Genomic DNA, 5,061 nt, shown 5'->3' with positions numbered 1-5,061 from the left:
ATGAAACCATACTGTTTGTAATCTTCCATCATCCTTCTCCACAGCATTTTACATAAACATTTGTTTTATCAACCAGTATTGTCCTTGGCTGTTATCTCTCAACATTTGGAAAGGAGCACAAGTGTTTGCTGCAATTTTGTCCAATGTCTTCCTTTCCTCATTATTCTTTTTTCTAATTTGATGGTGATTTTGACCTTTGATCATTTGACCTTACCTAAAAAGCAATACCTTCTACTGCAGTAATTTGTAAAAAAGTAGATAGTTGATTTTTTTTTATTTGTGAGGTTGTTTGGTGCTCACCAAGTCTAACATTTCTAACTCTCTTCTAAAAGAAAATATGCAGGTTATTCAAGCATGAGCCTACTAATTAATTCATAAACAGTTCTCTTTTTTTCACTCGTCAAACTTAAACAATATTTTCTTTTTAAATTTTTTTTAATTCAGCTCCTCCATTCCCTCCGCATGCCAAAGAAGTCATCATCCAACAAAATATATAGATTATGACTCTCATGTTTCCACTTCTAAGTTCATTCTCTGAATGTGAGAACAATATTTTCCAATGTACTTTTTTTCCTCCTTCCCTGTGCCAATATACACATTGAAGATAGTGAGTAACAAAGTTTAAATTATTTAATTGGAAAAGTCATGTTAAGTTCTTCAAAGGTATTCTCTAGTGTTCCATCCTCTACAATAGATTCTTGGCATCTAAGTTGCAACTAGGTAGCCCAGTAGTTGGCCTTGAGTCAGGAAGAGCTAAGTTCAAATATAACCCTCTGACATTTATTAGCTAGCTGTGCCATCCTGGGCAGGTCTTTTAACCTCTATCTGCCTAAGTTTTCTCATTTGTAAATAAGGATAAAAATAGAACTTCTTTCTCAGGCTGGTGGTGAGGAAAAAAAGAAATGATACATGTAAAGCACTTTACAAATCTTAAAGTATTATATAATACAAGTGTGCAGATGGAAAATGTGCAACACCTGAGCTACATTCCCAGCATCCTTTTAAGTTACATCCTCATTTTATGTAAGGATGCTTAGGAGATAAATTTGACTGAGACCTACTCTGCAGGGCTCTTTTTTTGGAGCTTGTGCTTTTGGTAAAGCGCTGCAGTTGTGAGTCTCTGGCTCTCTTTGCTCTGCTCACTTGACTGAAAGAACCTTTTTTTATTTTCCCTCTCTTTTGATTTATTATTTAAAATCCTATATATTTTTAAATACTAGGAGTATTTATTCATTTTTTACTCCTACAAATATTTGGAGACCACAAAGGGATACCAGAACTAGAGGAACCAGATTTCTTCTCCTGCTGTGGTTTTCCTTCTCCCCTCTCCCCTTTTCCTTTTCCCTTCTCCCTCCAGGAAACCCTTCAAAGCCTTCTCAGTCTCATTGCCTGTACCTGCCCACCAGGAGAGTCGGATAGCCAGGTCTCTCCTTCACAGAGTCTGTTTCTGCTAACTCCTTCTGCTGTCACTACTGCTTGTTATTCCTGCTACTAGTAAGCTATCATTATTATTAGGTGTTATTTTAACATAAATTCACCATGATCACAAGATTGTCCTATGATGTAATTTTTGTTATTTTTAGAGATACAATTCAACCAAAACCTCTGTTTTTATCTCCAATGTCTGAGTCACCATTTAGTTTACTTTCTTTACAAAACTTCTATTTATCTGTTGGTTTTATTTACCATGGGAATAGCAGTTTTGACGTTCATAGTATGGCAACAGACAATGTCATGGGATGATGTCATTTTCTTTTGTCATTGTTCAAAGATCTAACTCATATGTAAAATGTTAAATATTAAATAAATATTTACAGATAGTGTAAATATACTCAGCCTTCTTTAGTCATCCCTGTCCCACCATCACTATGGAAACAAAAGGGAGGCCACACAGCACTGGAGGATTTTTTTTCATTGGGTTGATATTACCAAACAACTCATCATCAAGTGCTCAACCAGCTGGTAGTGAGGACCTCCAAATTTAGCCAGTTTGGGCTCGAACCACAAACTCAATCATTCAGAAATATACAAAAATCATTTCTAGCACTTTGAAGTTTGCCAAAACTTATGTGCTTTTTATGCAGTCTTCAAAATCCCAGTCTCTCTCCTTAACACTATAAAATATCAAGGGTGAATTTTTTGGAGGAAAAAGAACATCAGATCACATTTAATGTCAGTCAGTCAATAAACATTCATTAATATATGTATAGGTCAAGGACTAGGCTAAGCAATAGATGTTTTATGTAATGTTTTATGTATCACTTTCCTTTCCATGCCTTTGGAAGTCACATAATAGAAGTATTGTTATTCCCATTGTACAGATAATAAAACTTAGATATAGAATATTTGAGGTGAATTGCACAGGATCACACAGAAAATAATTAGGTTTGAGCTTGTTCTTTCTAATTCAAAGATCACTTATGTGGATAACCAGAAAGTCATATGCTTCATTGCAAATAAATAAAATGGCACTTTAGTTTTATGAATTAATCACTTGCACCATAATGAGCCAAAGAGAAAGAATTACAAGTGTATTTCATAACTTAAGTTGAAGAAATCTTATCTGTCATCTGAGAGGCCAACCTTCTGAAATGGAGAGGCATATCATCAGAGAGTTCTCCAACAGGTGATGAATGTCTTCAGCTACAGAAACTCATAACTAACATATCCTGAAGAATGGAAGGGTTATGTAGTAAGCATCAATGGAATAAGTACCTGTACAGACAAAATCAAATCCTTGAATTGATCTAATGAAAGCCCAACTCTAGTAGTTTTGCAAACACACCCTAAAGAATATGATTTTCTTCCTGCTTGTTATCTCTCTGCCTAAGAGAAGACTCAAAATTTCCTTTAAAGTTCCTTAAAGTTCCCATCATTATATTACAGTCTTTTTCCCTAGGTCTTCCTCATCTCAAAAACAGTGATTTGATACTACAATCTATTTACATCTTTCTCTGATTTCTATTCATCTCAAATTTTGCTATATGTCTTGGCTATTCTCCAGGTGAAACCACTCCAGAGGATGGAAAGAATGAACAGTACTCAATTGACAGAGTTCATCCTGACAGGGATTCCTTACCCACCCAAGCTAAGGTCATTCCTTTTTTATTCTTCCTAGTCATATATACTCTGACACAAATAAGCAATCTTCTCATCTTCCTCACAGTGTGTATAGACTCCTAGCTTCATGTACAACTTATGTATATCTTCTTTGGTATCCTGTCCATCATTGACATGAGGATCTCCTCCATCATTGTTCCACAGCTCATAATGAACTTCACTCCTGGCATTAAGCCAAACCATTTGGTGGGTATGTAGCTCAGCTCTATTTCTATCATTTCCTGGGCAGCACCCAGTGCTTCCTTTACACTGTAATGGCCTATGATAAATACCTGGCCATATGCCAACCCCTGCACTACCCTGTCCTAATGACCTCAAAGATGTGCTGCTTGATGGTGACAGGAACATGTAGCTGGTTCTATCCATGGTGCTATCCAAGCCATACTCATTTTCCATTTACCATACCATGGTCCCAACCAGATAGATTATTTTTTCTGTGACATCCCTGCAGTGCTAAGGCTGGCCTGGGATGACACAACCATTAATGAGCTGCTGACTTTTGTGGATATTGGAATGGTAGTTGCCAATTGCTTCTCTCTAATCCTGCTCTCCTACATACATATCATCTGAGCCATCTTAAGAATCCTCACAGCTGATGGAAGAAGACATGCATTCTCCACCTGTGGAGCCCATGTGACATTAGTCACAATTTGTTATGAGCCTGCTGCCTTTAACTATTTGAGACTAGAAGCCAATAGCCCCTTAGATGGAGCAGCTACTCTGTTCCCCACAACCATTACTCTTTTCCTTAACCCTCTGATCTACACTTCAAGAAACCAAGAGGTAAAGTTAGCTCTGAAGCTAATGGTAGGTGACCAAAATGCTATGAGTAAGAACTGAATGATTCTGTTCGTGTTGAGACTCACTCATATTTCAAAGATTTGAGTATTAAGGATAAGTGAACTTTTTGAAGACAAGAAAACCAATACAGAATTAGAGGAACATCTACTCAAAGCATGTGAAGACTTCCCCCAGCAAAAGGGGCAGATGAGAAGAATTTGTTCCAATAGCAATGATGACAGTAAATGCTTGATTAGACATCAACGAAGCTGAGATCATCCACTACATCCCACACCATCACCTGTCATCTGGACTTTGTCTTTCTACTGGTCTTCAATGACTGGAAGAAAGTGACACTAACAATTTTGTGTGACTGTGTCTCTCACTTAAATCTAATTTGTGCATAAATTATGCAATTATGCAAATCAAAAGGCATCAGTGGTATCATTTTGGTCTTCTTTGAATACAAAAGACAACAACAAAGGAACAGAATCAGAGACACTAGTTTGGGTCTAAAAGGAATGAAGTCAATATTTCTAAGTTTAAACAAAATTTCTTCTCCTCCTGTTTTCATATTCTTCAATAAATGGCATTAAAATATAGTATTTGGTCAATCAAATGTGACAGTTTGACAATTGTGTAACATGTTTTTTCAGTATGATGAAACAATATAAATTGTTCATTTAGAAACCATTATTATAATTTTGATTTAACTGTTATTCAAAATGTAACAATCTGTGAAAAAAATTATTTAAGTAATCATTTGTAAAGAACACTCTTGCTAATGCAGGCAACTTTCTAGGCCAAGGGACCAGCTGCAAAAGTGGACAATTATATACCTTGCTCTTTGGTTTTCATTTTATTTAACACTTAGCAGACAAAGAAGTTGAAAATTACTGCTTAGGAGAACTTTGTCTTATAACCTACTTCCATTTTTCTATTATCTCATGCAATTAATCCATCCAAGTATTCTCATATAGGGAGATTCTTATCTACCTTCCCAAAAAATTTTTATAGGCAAACTACCCAATGTACTTTTAACTTTCCTCTAGATATTTTAAGATTTTGTAGACATACTCAACATTTTATGGGTATCTATGCTATCCATCAATTATATTTCCTATTGCTACATGACCAGCTCATACATATGATGATATTTTG

At 35.8% G+C, this 5,061-nt stretch overlaps 1 pseudogene; it reads left to right on the top strand.

The window, feature by feature from the left end:
* The first annotated feature begins 3,074 nt into the window (after positions 1–3,074).
* Positions 3,075–3,960, top strand: LOC100618236 (olfactory receptor 10G3-like; annotated as a pseudogene).
* The last annotated feature ends 1,101 nt before the right edge of the window (positions 3,961–5,061 follow it).

This window comes from Monodelphis domestica, chromosome 1, assembly GCF_027887165.1.
Source record: "Monodelphis domestica isolate mMonDom1 chromosome 1, mMonDom1.pri, whole genome shotgun sequence".
NCBI lineage: Eukaryota > Metazoa > Chordata > Mammalia > Didelphimorphia > Didelphidae > Monodelphis > Monodelphis domestica.
Note: the sequence above shows the minus strand (reverse complement) of the source record. Positions and strands in the feature narration are given on the sequence as shown.